Below are 19,437 nucleotides of genomic sequence, written 5' to 3'. Positions count from 1 at the left end.
GCCAAATAAATCGGTTATTTCTTGATGTATAAAAGGGATTGTAATTAAATTCCAATACCGATAAGAATATTGTTGTCGTAAATATATTAAAATGTCTAGATTTTTAGTGTGCAATGTAATCGCACAGACAGTGACATTAACTTTAAAATGGATTACAAGCATCGCTAAAGTATGCTACCTCAATAGAAATGTGCAATTTTATTCAAAAGCATCATATGGAATTCTTCCCTCATTTATTATGTTAGTTCCAGAGCCTGTCACTAATATTTGAACACGGCACACTTTATTGTGCCTATATTGAACAATTCTACAACAGCGTATTTCACAGACAATAACATAGTGAAAGTGCAAGCAAAAGAGGGCAGAGTTTGTTTTTCCGTCTTCATCGGGCTGATGTGAAAGTTGGGAATAAACCGTTGACGATTCGAGCTGCAAGTGACTTGGAAATCCTGAACTGTTGTCGTTCATTTCATCGTTGCTGTCAGTGGAAGAGAAAACACGGGAAGCCAGATGCAAGCGAATCTACGACTGGGGCTCTGTTCGAGAGAAAATGACTGGCGTCAAGTCAAGCACAAAAACACAGTTTCACCAAACAATCAACACACACAAACTGCTGGTGGAACACAGCAGGCCAGGCAGCCTCCACAGGGAGAAGCACTGTCTAAGCTTCGGGCCGAAACACTTCGTCAGGACTAACCGAAAGGAATGATAATAAGAGATTCGAAAGTAGGAAGGGGAGAGGGAAATGAGAAATGATAGGAGAAGACCGGAGGGGGTGGATGAAGCTGAGAGCCGGAAACGTGATTGGCAAAAGGTATACAGAGCTGGAGAAGGGAAAGGATCATGGGACGGGAGGCCTAGGGAGAAAGAAAGGGGGATGGGTCCACCAGAGAGTGATGGAGAACAGACAGAATGATGGGCAAAAAGAGAGAAAAAAGTGGGGGGGGGATCTAGATATATTAGAGATCTAAATATATCAGGGAGGACGGGTACTAACTGAGAGAAGTCAAATTTCATGCCATCAGGTTGGAGGCTAACCAGCGGTATATAAGGTTTTGTTCCTCCAACCTGAGAGTGGCTTCATCTTGACAGTAGAGGAGGCCATGGATTGACATATCAGATTGGGATTTGTCTATCTCATATCTAATATATATCTATCTATGGCCTCCTCAACTGTCAAGATGAAGCCACTCTCCAACATAATGGCGTGAACATTGACTTTTCCAACTTCCCTTAATGCCCCTCCTCCCCTTCGTACCCCATCCCTGATATATTTAGTTTTTCGATGCCCCCTTATTTTCCTCTCTTTCTCTCCATCACTCTGCCTGTTCTCCATCTCCCTCTGGTGGTCCCCGACCCATTTTACTTCTCCCTAGGCCTCCCGTCCCATGATCCTTTCCCTTCTCCAGCTCTGTATACGTTTTGCCAATCACCTTTCCATCTCTCAGCTTCACACCACCCATCCGGTCTGCTCCTATCATTTCCCATTTTACCGTCCCCCCTCCTATTTTCAAGTCTGTTGCTACCTTTCCTTTCAGTTAGTCCTGACGAAGTGTCTCTGCCCGAAACGTTGACAGTGCTTCTCCCTATAGATGCTGCATGGCCTGCTGCGTTCCACCAGCATTTTGTGTGTGTTGCTTGAATTTCCAGCATCTGAAGATTTCCTCATGTTCACCAAACAAAGTAATGTTTAACGAAGAGCAAATTGAGAGAATGTTCAATGTGGATTGAAAACAAATAATTTCTTTGAAATTGCCATTGTTGGCAACAGGCAGTCTGCAATATTTCTGGTTTGTACAAACAGTCCGCTTCATCTTTTAAAAGTAGTATATTAAAATAACATGTGCAGCGTGCAAATTCTCAAAGTTCGCTTTAATCTTGGAAGTCATGTTTTGCACACATAAAGACAGAGCTTCTCGTAAGCCTCGGACGGAAATTTGATGTAATTTTGTGCCTGCCTAACAATCAGTTTCCAAAAATACATCGGAAAATACAAGGCACTCAATGAATATATGTCTGTTTACTGTGGATAGGCTAGAAGAAAAGAAAGAACACGTCTTGTTTGTTCTGAACAATATCGGCAATAGAGTGTTGCAGAATATCAGGACAACCACGGTCCGTCACATTCACACAGTCTAAGGAATAAATTATGGCACCCACAGCGTCATTGCGAACGTCAGGAACCAGATCAGGGAGCTATTATGTGTGAAACATTATATCTGCCGATTGCCGTTGTGTAACAAATTACTTGGGATGTTGAACTATTTTCTCATACTCCAAACTTGCTCATTTATTTCATATATAAAGGAATATAATTCAAAGTGATATAAATGAGGGGAATCAGTCATGTATTAAATTGACTACAGGCTTTAAGAACACGCTTCTTGTAACGCAAGATTCTCACAAAACCACGAGATTGTTCAATCACATCAATACACACATGATCCGACATGTTTTTTGCCGGTTTATGATCACAGGCAGATTGAACTAAAGTACGGCAAAATAAAAATAAGTGTACCGACCGTGATTATTGGAAAACAAACCTTCAGTGTCTTGTGGAGCATGACATGTACTATATAGATCTTCGTCGGTGTAATATTAGACTTCATTAATGGAATGACTGGACCCAGTAACTAAAATTCAATGAAATAGATATTCAAGCTATTTATTTGGTATTTTTCTTCTTTTTGTAATGAATACATCATTCAATCATCACATCAATGACAGTTTCATCTTTACCATATATGGCATAATCGTTGAATGCTGTTTAATCGAAGGTAAAAGGAAGAAGTGTGCTCCGCCTTGAATTGATAATAAAACAATCGATACGTGCACATGGAATCGATTTTATAGCTAACACGTGTGTGTAGTGCTTTTGGAAGCGCTATCGTTGACGGATGAAAGTAATTACGGCAATTCCGCAAAGGGAGAAGGAGGAAATATATAGACAGAAACAAAGATAGATTGATAAAGTAATACGATGAAAGGGTGCTTATCACGGCTTTCCTTTAAGTGTGGACAGTTAATATTCGGTTACAGTTCTGTCGATATGTTAAGTAGAAGTAATGTAAGCTAAAGTGACGGAAGTCGTCATCCAGTTTGCAGAACATGTTTAGAGGGAGAATGAGTTCACGTTTCTAGTTAATATCTTCATACTAGAATGTGATCAGGTATGTCCCTGTAAAGTTTGGAAGTGTGAGTCATAGTTCGTAGTGGGTAAACTATTCGAGAGGACAGTCTGTGAAATAATTTACCTGCTTAAATCACGCTTAGAATATCACGCTCACTTCCGGTCAGCTCATTTTTAGAACGGCATGAATCCTCAGAGACGGGTTAGAAGAGATTTAAAAGAATGATGCCCGAAGTAGGGGGCGCAATTTTCAATTACAGATTGTTCGGTATAGAGTGCTCCTCCTCAGAGCCTTTAATCTGATTAAAGGAGGGAGCTACCTTTAATCTGATTCGAAGAAATAATGCAGTGTTGTCAGTGGTAATTTTGCAAGGGGTGAAACCGTGGAACGCCCTTTCGAGGCTGGTCTTGGAGATAGATATATTAGGGCCATTTAGGAAACTTTTATGTGGCCACGTGTGGTCAATTGTTTTCTGTGAAAGCATCTAAAGAATGTGTAGGATGGGAGAGCAAAATTGATCCCTTTGTAAGTTAACAGGTCGGCACAACATTTTGAACGTAATGAACCGTACTGTGCCATGTTGCTCGATGTTCAGTGTTCTCTGTTCTACATTCTACTGCCGAACAGAGAAAAGTTTAGAAAGAAGGCTCTTCGAACTTGCTGAACAAAGTGCTAGTTGTTTCAGGAAAGAAAAAAGGGAATACCTCTAATAGTCCGAAGTACTGGAGACTATATCATCAGATGCTGGCAGAGTATTCTTCAGATTTGTATTATTCATTGAGGTTCCAGACAATGATCGTGAGTGATATCATACCACTCCAGACTCCAGACTGAGATAGCTGAAACATGGTTCACAGTATCCCTCACAATTCATATCTAATGTGCTATGGAACAATGAATATGCATTTTCATAGTCTATTTGCAGCATCTATTTATGCCCGCGAAGCTTATGACTTATTTTCCCACGTGCCATAAGGTTTCCTTGCCTCCCATCCGGTCTCGCCTATCACCTACCAACCTACCCTTCTTTCCCATGCTCCAGCTCCTTATTTTGGCTTCTGTAACTCCTTTACAGAGCCAATAAAATGTTTTGGTTCGAAAGGTTGGCAGTTCATTCTCTCCATAGCTGCACCTTGGTCTGCTGAGTTCCAGTAGAATATTGTGTGCTTTGCTCAAGATTTTCAGCATCCGCAGAATCTCTTATGTTTATTGTATGACACCCCATTATAAATTTTGTTACAATTTCATTTCTGAAGTACCGACACAGCCATGATTTTTTGCTATTTCTTGATCTTGTTAACAAGATTGGATGAATTGAGACCGTATCAATCTGTACATCGCGGATTCTGTGTCATAATACACACCTGAATCTTGCATCTCAGAAAAATTCTGGAATGGTGGAAAATTCTCAATTTCCTCATAAATTGTTTGGTAAAAGTCAGCAGGTAATCCTTGTCCACTCAGTAGTCTACCTAATGAAGACAGAGTTGAGATGATCATTTGCATCAACGAATCTGTACTCGGACATTATGATTAAACTAAAATTAATTAAAATGAACTTAGTCAAGATGAAGAGCCTGTGAACATGAGTGTTGAATCGGACTCATGTCTGCATCATGTCCCTGGCCAATCAAGTGAATAAATTTGCCATCGGAAAGACATGTGGAAAGGTAAAGAATAACGAATATATTTCCGATCATTGTTTCATAATGAATACGCGTCACATATGAATCGATGACGAGATTAATATTATTATTATTAGATAGATATAGATGCCATAAGTATGTCAGCGGATGAAGATAGGATGGAAATTCACACGTCACTCCAGCACCTGGCAGAGAAAGTTTGGCTGTGTCAACGAAAATTAGAAGCACTGTGAATATAGAATGATAAAGTGATAAGAAGATAAAGAATGAGGAAAATGCATTCTCTTTGTTCTATTGGGAGAACCGAATCAGAATATTCGAGGATACACAACAGATTCTTGAAATTTATACGTCCAGATGTTCAGCGCATTGATGTATTACAGTGAAATAAACAGTAATGCAGCTAATTTCCAAATCAGATTTAACATTGAATTTCCATGACTACATAATGAAAATTAATCATAAATCCACGAAAAATAAGGGACAGTGAAAGCCACCATTATAAATGTCTCACGGAAGTCAAATTAATTTCGAACTAAAGCGGTGAAAACATATTTAATTTAGTCATTTTTGCACAAAAATATATTTTTCGGAATACGCCAAAAAACTGAAAATATCACAATAAAAAGTCAATGTAAAGGTTTGTGCTCACCACTGATTGCTGATCGTCTCAATGCTATCGTGAAAAGTATTAATAACTCAGTGATGAATATAATTCCAAGAGTTATGCAGACAGTAACCATGATGGATAGTGTCCAGCTTCCAAAATCTTAAAACAAAAAGTAAATACATATATTTCGATAAACGAAAAGCAAACACTATAGATCCAATGCAACGAAGTTTTGAGCGATGTTTAACGAATTTCATCATATATTCAGTTATCACGATTTTTGAAAGTTATATCCCTATACATTTCATGAGGGAAAGAGCGGAGCGGAGACACAAAGTCTCTTTCACAATAAAGCCGGGTCTGTCAGAAGTATTTCCCAGAGCAGTAAACGTTCTCTCCAGCCACCTGGTATCAGATCAGGATAAACACCCCAAGCAAGGTTTTTGTTCCAATTCGATTTTCCAGCACTTTGCTGGATTGGAATAACAAGAGGAAAAGTGAGTTTAATTTTATGAAAACATTTTCAGGAAGAAAAATATTTCAACGTACTGATCCTTCCATTTTTTTTTCTTATCCGCCTCTAATGAGCAGAGATTTAGCTAATAATTAGCAAATACTTTAAAAGATAGAGTCACTCTTGGACCTCCACACCTTTCCTTTCTTCCACCACCCTCCGCATTCCCCTCAGCTGTGGCGAGGAGGGAGGGCCACAGGGGTTAGGAGGGAACTATGGGAGGGGAGTGAGGGGTGACATTGTGGGAGGGGTTGAGGAGGGAATGTTGTGGGAACGGAGTGACCTAACACGATTAACTCAACCCATACGAAACGCTATGCTCCAGAAAATGTTGGTAAGCTGCCGATTATTATCGCTGGCAGTCTGTATTTAACTAGCAGCTGTGGATTTTTTTTTCCATTTCAAATATGCATTTATAGGGCAGGTCCACATAGCTATGTTGGTCTTTATTAAGTCAGAGCAATACAGAGGAAATGGGATCTCATAGCCTTAATATTTCTTCCTCAACGGGTGCATTGATGGTTCAAAAATAAGACTCAGTACGTGCACTCTTACAGAACGTCACCAAATCTTGAATATTATTTCGTGTCTAAAATATTACTCAGCTATACTGCCATTGAGCACTCATTACATGCTGCGCCGTCGCAGGATAACTAACTACTCATCAGGCCATGTACTCTTCGTGCTGATGTCATCAGGAAGGAAAAAACGGAACCTTGGGTCCACACAACTGGGCTCAGGAACAGTTATTATCTATCAACCGCCATGATCCTGCTAGGGTGCGTAACTTCAATTATTCCAGTGGTGAACAGATTCCACAACCTATATTTACTTTCAAAGGTTACATAACTCTTGTTGTTAGTATTAATTTTTACTGATCCATTTGTTCACATTTTTTCTGATTTTACCTTTGCGTACTTCGTTGCCTTTTGGTGTTCGTTATTTTTCTGCGCCTGTTTTTGAGAATTTCCTTACAAGTTCTGTTATCTTTCTATGTACGTACACTGAATGCAGTAGGAAAATTAATCTCAAGGCAGTATATGACGATATATGGATATCTGATAACAAATTTCCTTTTAACTTTGATGCTAACAATCAGCAAACATCAAACCTTTCTCAAGACTATCGAATGTGCAACTAGCTGAGTCACAAAATTGTTTGAACGGGAGTGGAGTTCATGTTTTTAAGAAATCTGCATATTCCTGCTTAAAATAATTGGTGAGACAATCAGGATCCCATGCAGTTTCTAAAGCATCCATTGTGAACTTAGCAGTGAGGCAATTCTAGATATCTGAAGCATAAATGCGATATCTATGCGTCAAAATCCATACCTGAATTGTTGCGTTCAGTAAGAGACACTCTGGAACCTGTGTACATATTGAAAAGAAGTTTCAACAAAAGCATCTCTATTAGTGTTTGTATTTGATATTTCTAAATACGAAATTAACAAATCATTTGGATAGAGATTTGAAAAGTCAGACAAAGCACAAAGCATACCAGAACAAAGAACGATGACATCTTCTTTGTGATAACAGTCGTGTTGACCAAATGGTGAGGAACGACAGCTGGACAGAGAAGATTCACTTCCGGTGCATTTTACTTCATCAAGCCACACAGCACCGGCTACCTGGGTCATTTTTACACCTTCCGGAACCCAGAGAGCAAGGCCACACCCTAGCTGTCTGCAGACTACATTGGCATCGGCCAGATCCCAAGAGTCGTCACACACAGTGCCCCAACTGTTATTAAACAATATCTCAAGCTTTCCGGAGCAGTTGTGACTGCCGCCAACAAGACGCAATGGAACATCTAGGTATGATACAATAAAAGGAAAATTTATTTAATAATTAGTCTTGGAATCTGGAGTTCGTCAGAGGGAAAATAGAACTAATTATAGAACGCAAGGATGTAACCCGGCCCACCATTTCTTAATCCAACACTATGCAAATTATACCACCTCTCTTCTGCCTCATAGAATCGATATCGCTCAAATATTTACACTTTCCTACTCCAGCGGAAAGCCTTTTAAAGACGATAATAAAAAAAAAATATTTCTTATATCACTCCTCAAAGCCCGTTCCAAGCAAAATCATTCTCAATTTGGGAATAAATGCTTTTCTCTAACGCTTCATGTAAGCCGTCGATAATCACCTTAAATGCGTTAATATTTGGTATTTTTTTACAATGATTCAGACTACCTGATTCTACCTGACATGTCTCACCTAATTCTCTGCATCTATTAGGACTAATTTTAGGTTCGTAGAGTGAGTCTGAAGTGTTTCCGTCCTTTTATATTCCGGCAGACTCTGAATAACTCTTTGTTATAGCCCCCACATGCTTCTTGAAATGCGACATATCCACAAACACATTTTGCAGTCAATTAATTGTTGAAAGAACACGCAACATATCTTATTCTCACCATCAGTGTCCGATTAATGTAGGCAAGTCACAGACCTTCCTCTTCAACTCATACCTCATCACAAAATGCTCAAACACACGATGAAAACACTATCAGCCACTCATTTTTCTGTCTTTAGTTCATACCGGCGAAGAAAATAGTCGAATACAGCTCATGCATATTTTTCAACTCCAACCATAAATTGCGGGTTTTGAACATACCGCGTCCTATGTTCTCTCTAGTTAACCACTTCTGTTATTATGGTAATGTAACACAGAATGTCTGGATGTTTCCTTTCCTCATATTTCCAACCAAATAGATATCTGTATCTGTTGGTCCCAGCCTTTATTTATCTTTTTATATTGCCCAATAGCCCGAACGCATTTATGCATCCTGTAGTTTATATATATTTACTTCATTTGTTTTGACCAAACCAACAATGTCTCTCGGCTTTGAATATCCCCATTACTTCATCGTTCGTTTCCCTCATTCCTTGGTGATACGATTCCCAGGTCAGTCCAGCTGGTCATAAGACAATTACTGCATATATTTTATAATCTTGCCAGATAACAAATGCTCCCAATTAATTCCAATTAACGCCCTTTATCTTCTGCCTGGGAATGGAATTTTTCACAAGGCACTCCCATTTGGCAGTGCTCAACAGAGTCAAGGGAAACCAGGATTCTAGTCAATGCGGGCACAATTTCGTTGAGGTCAAAAGGAACGAAATTCATTTTTCTGATATCGACATTTATACACGGTTTTCTGATTTCAGCAAAGGCGTTTCGAATTCGTTACCTTCTGAAGGGAAAGAGGAGAATGCGTTTTCTAGCAAGCAGGCTTTTCCAGTGAATCCTTCCGTCACGTTGGTTTCTGTTGGCAAAACAAATATTTTGACGATTTTGTACATAAAGATGTAAAACGTAAATAAATTTAAGACTCTCTTATTTACCTTCACATACAACTCCTCCGTCATGCGAATGATCACACTGGTGTTTACCCCACGGTTGGGACTCACACTGCCAAAGGGTCGATTCGTGTGTAGTACATTCAATCTCATCCAACCATATAGGTCCAATGCCCATTCCAAATTGATATGAGCCAGGATAAATATATTTCATGGGTCCACATTTCATTTGTTTGCAAATCACTTCTGCAGATTTGGCATCAAGTTTCGTGGAGCACACTGTTCCCCAGGACCCGTTGTACCACACTTCAATTCTTCCTTCGCATCGACTACCTCCGTCCTGCAGGCGCAGCTTTTTGTGCTCTGATAAGGAAGCATTTGAAACAAAGGTTTTCGAAAATTAGAATACAATGGTAATCGCGTTTTTTGTACTTCTGCAAAAGAAATTAGCCCTGTGTGTGTGTGTGTGTGTGTGTGTGTGTGTGTGTGTGTGTGTGTGTGTGTGTGTGGTGTTTAGAGCTAAAACTATCAAATAAAACGAGCACATTCAGTAGGAAGTGAGAGATTGGCAAAATTAAGCGAAACCAGGAAGCACGGTGTGATATATTGTGCTGAATTACTGAAAGGAGAGAAGGGGTTAGTGACGGAAAATTGAGGAATACTGGATTGATACTGGAATCTCATCGGATTCACCAGCAATTGAGAAAGGTAAATTTTTGAATTCCTTTAGGCAAAAGTTGAAGAGCAAGGAGAAACTGTCCATCCTCTGTCAACGAAAAGTATGAATTGAGTCTTTGGAAATAAGTGGACCGATACAAACCGTCACTTGTTCTTAAGGGCAAAAGCGGTACGTGGTTAAATGTGTTGACTGTACCGCAGTACCGTATTCTTAAGACTGCACCTGCTAAGTCAAGACTAATAACAGACTGTGATGAAATAAAGGCGAAATTACAATATTATTCTATCCCCTATTCGATAACAGTATTTGAAACGGATTTTAGGATTGATCTTTAGATAACATTATTTATATATATTCCAGGCATTGTCTGCAGAGATTTAAGTGTGATCACCGACACTATTTAACAAAATTCGCGTGTTATGAATTCGGGAAAAATGACCTCACATGAGCCTCTGGCTTTTTGCCACTTTACCTCATTATGCCACAAGTACTCTAATTGTGTTATCTGACGTTTATTCTTTTCTGGGGCATTAAAACTCAATAGAATATTCGTCTTCTCTGGACACATTACAACCTTCCAGTCTCAGTATCAAATTTCTAACGTTGGCTCTTCTAGTTGATGTTGTTTCGAAGGGGTTCTTTTACTTCAGATTGTTTTTGTACTAATTGCTTTAATAAGTGAAAAGGAGAGGTAAAGAAACATGGGGAGAAAGAAACAATGGAAACTGAAAAAAAAAACAGTAATGGTATGTTCTGAATCCAATTAGTATCATTTTTTGTATTTTATTCCGTGGAATTTGGATTTTCCAGTTTGATAAATTGCATTATTCTGTCTCTCCTGATTTGGATTGCTCTGTTACTTCTCGTCACCAGCTGGCCCTGCTCACTTGTATGTTCACAGCTACTTACTCCTGCTTTGCTCAGTCATTGAATTTCCTCAGGAGATTGTGCATTTAAGAATCGCTTGCGCATTTTAGTCAGACGCACTTTTCTATTGGTCGAAAGATTTTGGATTCAACAGTTGAATCTATCTTTTGTAAGACCGCCTTGCAGCGCAGCCTTCAGTTGTGTAAAGATTTGGTGAACAATCAGTCAACCATCAAAGTATATCGACGCAGAGACTGTTGATTATTTATTTGCCTGGCTTGACTAAAGAAAACGGGGAAACACTGGAGCGAGGGCAGAAGAGTTAGAAAGCAGAATCAGTACTGAACTCAGGATGATTAATGTTATGACATTAGTAATGGGAAATATGTACATTCCAGATACGTAGGGAATAAGTTGATTGTTTCTGCGTAGGTGTGCTCTCACGCATTACCAACATTTAGACAGTTCATCCTGGCCCAATGGTCTCATTCCCTGCATTACATTATTTATTACATCTCCGTAGTCACTGCGTGCTGCAAAACAAAGAAAAATAAGTTTTAACAAATTGAAATTTTCTTTACCAGAGCAAGTCAATGTCACAGCTTCTTTGTGACTGCAGTCATGTTCGCCCGATGGTGCTGATGGACATTCCCAGAGAACTGTTTCGTTACCCGAGCATCTCACTTCATCTAACCAAACTGGGAAAGAGCGTCTTCCGCAGTAAGCGTGAGTTTTATTCTCCAAAGCATATCCACAACCCAGTTGTCTGCAGACAACGGTAGCGTCAACCAAATCCCAGGAGTCATCGCAAACCACGCCCCAAGATCCACGGTAATAAACCTCTAGCTGACCAGCACAGGAATCTTCACTTCCGGAGAGCCGTAACTGCAAGTGGCCTATCGAACATTAACATGCAAAGTAAATAAATACATTAGAAATTAAAAACATCACCAGTTTGTTGTTTCTCAAGATGATTCTGGAATTATTATCATTACTCTTAAAAAGAGTTGTGCAGGGATGTAACAATTATCCCGGAATTTGAAAATGATTGAAATCTAAGCATAAAGTGTAAAAGTTTGAAAGAATAGAACATATCGAGAAGCGTAGAGTTGCTTCTCTATTTATGGACGGAACTCAGCGGCTGTTATTTGGAATTTTTCCATTCCCTTTCCATTTTCCTGCCTTTTGCACAGACGAGGACACTACACGCCAGTTAGCCTGAGCTCAGTGTTTGGAAATATATTGAAATATATTGATATCTAAAAATGTCTGACAAATGTACTAGCCTGACAAATCTGGTGTAATTATTTTGAAGAAATAATAAGCAGGATAGACAGAGGAGAATGGGTTAATTTTGTGGTATTTGGATCTTCAAACGGCCAACGTCAACTTGCCACACATGTGGCTGCTTAACGAGTTAGAGTTCATTGTATTAAAGGAAATATCCTAGGATAGATCGAACAGTCGCCGATTGGCAGTATGCGAAGATTGGGAATGAAGGGAATGTTTTCTTGCTGGCCGCCAGTGACACGTGGTGTTTTTAGTGATCTGTGTTTGGACCAATTCTTTTACGTTCTGTGTCAAGAATTTGGATGATTTTGTTGATGACTTTGTTCAGAGGTTGGCAGACAATACGAAGGTAGCTGGAGGGTCGGTTAGATTTGAGGAGGCGATAGGGCACAGAATTATAAATATAGCTTAAGAGAGTAGACAAAAAAGGACAGATGGAATACAGCTTCGTGGAGTGTATGGTCATGCACTTTGGTAGAAAAAGAAATGAAATGTTTGACTGTTTCCCAACTGGAGAGATAATACAAAAAGAAGAAACGCAAAGGGGCTTGGGAGCCCTTGTGTAGGATTCTCCAACTGATAGTCAGCTCGTGGATAATAAGGCAAGTGCAATGGGTGTAATTTTGAAATTATATGAAACTCTGGTGAAACCTCACTAGGAATATTCTGTGCAGATTTTGGCCACTTATCTCAGATTGGATCTGCTGAAAATGGAGTGGGTCAAAGGAGGTTCACTAGAATGTCTTTTCATAAGAAGAGTGTTTGATGGCTCTGGACTGTGTTCACCAGCATTCAGAAGTATGAGGCGTGACCTGATTGAGACCTATCATGTTTCCATTGTTGTTCGGGTCAGAGACCAAAGGACACTGCTTGAGAATATAGGACAATGCAGCTGTGTCATTGATGATTATCAGCGAGGAGAAGATTTTTTTTCGACGTTAACTGTTGTCCCCGATGAGGAGATCTATATTCCAGTTGCAGAGGGAGTTACAGAGACCCAGGTTATTGATCTTGCTTATTAGTTTTGGGTTTTAGTACAACATATTATCAAGGTACGTATATGTCACCAAAAACAACGCTGAAATTCGCATATTTAGTAATTTGCTTTACACTTCTTTTTGTAGGATTTCCCGTCAGTAGAATTGATGTTCCCATACTAAGCTGTGATGTAGATTGTTAATATACTTTCTACTACAAACCTTTCGAAGTTTGTTAAATACCATGCCGAATCTTCGAAATCTCCCAAGAAGCTCGGGACTCTGCTGTGCTTTCGATGTAATTGCAGTTATGGGTTGTTTCTAAGACATGTTCTCCCAAATAATAACGGGGGTAATTGAAATTGCTGACCTTCCCTGCATCCGATGCTCCGTTGTAGCCTGACTCATGGACCGCTGGTGTCCTCCTCCTGAAATCAATACCTCCAATTTTTCAGGCTGAGTTTGAGAAGGCGGTTCGTGCTGTGGCACAACTCCTCCTGATTTATTATATCCATTCAAAATGCTGTTGTGTCACCAACTTTGATTCGGCGTTCTTCAGTGCTGTCGTCAGCAAATTTGATTATGGCAGAGGGGTAGCTTAAAGCGAATGAAACACGAAGCTGTGCTCGCAAACTTTTGGATCACCAGTGCTGATGGAGATTTTGGACTAGACGTTATTGTCATTCAGAACATATTGTCTGGGTGAATTGTATAAGTAGTTATTGGGGTACCGACTTCAACTTTCTGATCAGCTTTAAGGGGATGGTGGCATTTTATGCTCTGAAGTGAGAAAACAACCCTGTAATGTGTGTATCTTTGCGGTCCAGATGTTCCTGGATAGTATGAAGAACCAATGAGATGGCATCTTTAGTGGACCTATTGCTCCGGTAGGCAAATTTGTGATGTAATGGTCCTTTCTGTCAAACCCAACCTTGCTGTTTACCTCCGGAATCGGGGCTCAGTCCCATCGTTTAACTTCCAATCATTCTCAGATTCCACTAACTACACAATCTTACTTTCCATCAGAAAATGCAGGATAAAGACAGCAACAAGGAGCTGCCAGTTTGTTGGTCGCTCCGGTGTGAGTAACCTCGTTTCATGGTTCTTAGGACTGTCAGTTCTAAGTCTAGCATCGCTCCTGGATTCTCTTCAAAGCCAGGACTCCGATAAAGACTCTCCTGGATACCGATTCCATGCTCGCTACGTCAATAACGCCTCCCAAATATGCCTCCGCGCCCGTGTTCTGCACTTGGGTTCGTCCACCGACACGCTGTATCACACGGACGTGTCTCCTGTGAGGCAGAGGTTGATATGTTCAATTAATACATTCTCAAAACACTTCCTCATTGTTGCTGCCATTGTAACTGACCGATAGTTTTTCAGGCAGATCATCAGATTCACATAAGAAATCGGTATGTGACGTTTACTTGTATCTCTATCAGGCTGGTGAAGCAAGATGCTAAAGATCTCCCTGAGCACGCCAGGCAATCGATCAGCTCGGGATATAACTACGTGGCCAAATATCACTTCTAGGCTTTTGGTGACATTGTCCTCATGGACGTTAACTGCATGTCGGCCTCACAGACTTAAATCACAGAATTATCGGGGACTTCGGGAATTCTTGACTTTTCGCCCACATTTTATCAGTCAAAGCGGGCATAAAATGGATTGAGTCCATCTGGAAGCCAGGCTTTCTGTCCACTACGTCGCTTGATTTTACTTTGTGCAAACTCAGCCAAACTTCTTAAACTTCCTTCATGGATTTCAGTAAGGCATTTAAAAAGGTACACTAAGCAAGGCTTAATGAGAAAATAAGGAGACAGGTGATCCAGGGGGACATTGCTTTGTGGATTCAGAAATGGCTTGCCCATAGAAGGCAAAGACTGGCTGTGGATGAGTCCTATTCTGCATGGAAGTCTGTGACCAGTGGTGTGAGTGAGGGATCTATTCTTGGGCACATACTCTTCGTGATTTTTATAAATGCTCTGGAGGAGGAAGTGGAGAGATGGGATAGTAATTTGATGATGGCACACAGGTTGGGAGTGTTGTGGATTGTGTGAAGGGCTGTCAGACGGCAGAGCGGGACACTGATAGGATGAAAAACTGGGCTGAGAAGTGGCAGATGGGGTTCAACCTAGATAAATATGAGATGGTTCATTTTGGTACGTAGATCAAGTACAATAGCAGAATATAGTATTAATAGTAAGACTCTTAGCAGGGAAGAGAATCACAGGTATCTTGGGTTCCGTGTCCATTCGACAATCAAGCTGCTGGACAGTTTGTCTCTGTGGTTAAGTAAGATTACGGTGTATTTGGCGTTTATAAATCGTGGGACTGAGTTTAGGAGCCGACAGGTAATGTTGCAGCTATATAGGAAGCTGGTCGGACCCCACTTGGAGTACATTTCTCAGCTCTATTCGCCTCACTACAGGAAGGATGTGAAAGCGATAGATGTTGCCTAAATTGGGGTGCATCCCTTATGAGAACAGGTTAAGTGATCTCGGCCTTTTTCCCTTGGAGCGCCGAAGGATGAGTGGTGACATGATTGAGGTGTACAAGATTATGACAGTCTCTTTTCCCCCAGAGCTGAAATGGCTAGCACGGGAGTGCTCGGTTTTAAGGTGATTCGAAGTAGGTACAGAGGAGAGGACATCGGTAAGTTTTTTTTTAACGTAGGGAGTGGTGAGTGTGTGGAGGAGGATACGTTAATATCTTTCAACAGACTACTGGACAGGTACATGGAGCTCAGAGAAATAAAGAGCTATAGGTAAACCTATGTAATTTCTAGGGTAAGGATATGTTCGGGACAACATTGTGGGCCGAAGAGGCTGCATTATGCTGTAGATTTTCTATGTTTCTGTGATTCATGCTTAGTGTGGAGATGCCTTTCTCTCCTTATATTTCTTCCAGGGCAAAGTCCCATGGACACCTGTTGTTTTCCTGCTAACCGGTATTGTATGCCTCTTATCTGGCCCTCGCCAGATTCCGAATCTCATGTTTCATCTAATTTTTCGTTTTGCGAAAGATTCTGAGTGATTCTGTACGTCCACGCTGGTCTATAATTAGTTATATGAAGTATGGGAAACCTTGGTGTTTTCTTTCAGATCAATAGATAAGTTCCTCAGCTCAGTCCTCCGAAGAGAAGCATCACGTAGCCCTTGCTAGTGCCTCCCGCGACGTCCCCTTTGCTGTCTAATTTGATAGTGCTTATCTGCTTGTCTGCAGGTACGAGAAGGGCGACCACTAAATCAGATATACCGAAATCCGGTCTGGTCACGGAACGACATTTTCCACAGTTATATATCAGAATATACAAACTACACGACCGACAAATTAGGAATTGCTCAGGTAGATTGCAGGAAGATTCTGGCAGCGATGACAACAGATGAGAAAAGGCTGAAGTTACTGGTCAGGAAAGACTGGACAGATATGTCCAGCAAAAGAAGAAATACTCAAATGGCAGGGGTAGGCAACTGTGTCTGACAAAAGAAGTTATGGACTGAATAAACTCCAAGGAAATAATATATGAAGTAGCAAAATTGAGGCAGAAATTGGAAGATTGGGAAGATCTTAAATTCCGAAATTGGGCATCCAAAAGAAACTCTAAAGGAAACATGATATATGAGAGCAGAGTAGCCAATATTAAAAAAAGGATACCGGAAGTTCGTGTTTACTTTCAGTTGTCTGAACAGGGAAAGGGAGATGAACACTATAATTGGACCACGGGTAAATGACGCGGATGAGGTAGGAATTTAAGACTACTAATGGCAGATGAGCACAATATCATTTTGCATGGGGGTGTAATGTGAAGGCACCAGCAGTGTGCTAGCAACCTGTGAGCGTCAGTTTGCAGTAGGACTGCGAGCATTTCAAAGGAAAACTGCTTGGCAAAAACAAAGGTCTGAAGGTAGATAGTTCAACTGGATGAAATAGACTGAATCCCGGAATTCCGAGAGAGTTTGCAGAAGATATAACAGATGCATTGGTCTTGACATTACAAAAATCACTTCATTCTGACAATGGTCCTGGAAGACGGGAAAATGGTAAATGTCACTCTAAGAAAGGAGGAAGGAAAAGGAGAGAAAATTGTAGTCCAGTTTACTGATCCACAGTTGTTTGGATAGTGTTGGATTCTATTATATATGATGATGTTCCAAGGTGCTTGGAGAATAATGATAACAAATGTCAATGTCAGCATGCTTTCTGCTGAGGGAAATCTTATCTGATATATATGTTGGAGTTATTCGAAGAAGTAATACGCAGAGTGGACAAAGTTGAGGCAGTGGATGTCATTTACTTGAATTTTCGACGTCGTTTATAAGATGCCATGCATAAGGTTACGTAACAGGATTACCTCCTATGGCCCTTAGGAAAGGAACGGAGACGGATAACGGAATGCCGGATAGCAAAAAGCAGCGAGTGGGAATGAAAGCGGCCTTTTCTGATTAGTTACTAGTGATGCACGGTGCTCCTCAGGGGTCAGTATTGGGACCGGGACCGCTGCTTTTCACATTGCTTTCAGTGATTCAGATAATGGGTTTGATGGCCAAAGCTTGCTGATATTACGAAGAAGTGTGTAGTGGTAGGTAGCGCTGACATTGCAAAATGCTGGCAGCAGGAGTTAGGCAAATTGGAAGAATGGGCAGAAAAAGCAACAGATGGATTACAGTGTAGAGAAATGTATGATAACGCATTTTGATAAAAAGGAGCAATATGCGGACTATTATCTAACTGGGGAGAAGTTTCAAATATCAGAGGTGCAGAGGGATTTGAGAGCACACGTGAAAGGCCACCAGATTATTTTAGAGGGTCAATCTGTGGGAGCAAAAGACGAATGTAAAGTTGATATTTCTCTCAAGTGGAATAGAATTTAAAAGCAAGGAGTTAATATTGTACCTTTATAAGACACTGGACAGACCGCTTGGAGTATTCTCAGCAGTTTTAGCCCTACCTCTCTGAAAGGGTGTGCTCTTACTGCAGAGCGTGCAGAGGAGATTGACAATGATGATTCCGGAAAGGAAGGTGTTAACATAAGAGGTGTGTCCGGCAGGTGGATCTATACTCACAGGTATCCGACTGAAATCGTCTGAGTGTTGACGTGACAAGATAGGGTGGGTGTGGAGAGGATGTTTTCTATGGTGTGGGTGTCCAGGAGTAGATGACGCAGCCACAGTTTTGAGGAGCGCCCATTTAGAAGTGTACAGAGGAATATGTTCAGCCATCTAATAGTAAATATTTGTAATGATCTGCCACAGATGGCGATGGAGGCCAGGTCGGTACGGAAATTTATGGCGGAAGCTCATTGTAACTTGATCAGACAGAATAACAAAAGATATGGCCAAAAGGCAGGGGTATGCTGTAGATTGGAATCCGAGATCAACCTTGATAGATGCGTAGCAGATTCGATGGGCTGAATGGCCTAATTCACTTCCCATGACTTTTTCTTATAAGATAGCATCAAATTTGCTCACAACTTGCTACAATTTGCAGGGTGAACCTATCAAAATACAAGTGCTGCAAAATAAATTGGAAACCCTGCAAGAGGAGAAATGATTGTCAACACCGATTTGATTAAACAAATGGAGATATAAATATCATCAAGTCTCAGTGTTTCTAAATGTATCTATATATAATTAATAGACAATTGTTATTACAAATTAAAATTTCCACTTTTCCATGCTCTTCACCTGAACACAGGACGCCAACGCCTATGATGTCGGAGGAAGACCGATTCAATATGGATGTCCTGCAGTTTTGAAGATGCGATTCGTTTCCTTCACACTGAAGGTCGGTAAACCACACGGGCCCTTCTTTCCCTCTGTGCCCAGAGACGATGTAGGACGATGTGGCCACACCGCAACCCAGTTGCTTACAGACAACGTTGGTTTCATTGATATTCCAGAAGTTATCCTGAATTCTGCTCCATCTGCCGTTATCATAAACCTCCACCTGGCCGTCGCAGCGGCTTCCCCCTTCGGTCAGCCGCAGAGACCAAATATCATCTATAATATTTATGAGATTGTATAAAACAGATAATAATTAGCCAATGTATCCCAGATATTTTCAGCAATTAGCGGCAAAGATTAGTTTATACACTGATTAGTTTATACACAGAATTCATTTAATCTCTCTTCTCAATCCTCAGGATAAAACGACACCCACGTAGCGGTCCCGGGTATTATTCTTTCTCGACGAACATAAAGGAAGCCATTTTTTAATTATTGTTATCAGTCATCATATTTTCAACAGTTTATGTTATGAGTAAATTCGCCGGCAAATATTACATCTTTATTTTTACAGATTTTAAAATGGTTCTAAAATTATTAACTGGAAACACCAATTGACATAATTCTCTGCACTTTCTCCTCACATTTTAGTTTTATTCACTGTGTACTCAAGGTACCACAACAAAACCGTT

The sequence above is a fragment of the Hypanus sabinus genome, chromosome 18, assembly GCF_030144855.1.
Source record: "Hypanus sabinus isolate sHypSab1 chromosome 18, sHypSab1.hap1, whole genome shotgun sequence".
NCBI lineage: Eukaryota > Metazoa > Chordata > Chondrichthyes > Myliobatiformes > Dasyatidae > Hypanus > Hypanus sabinus.
Note: the sequence above shows the minus strand (reverse complement) of the source record.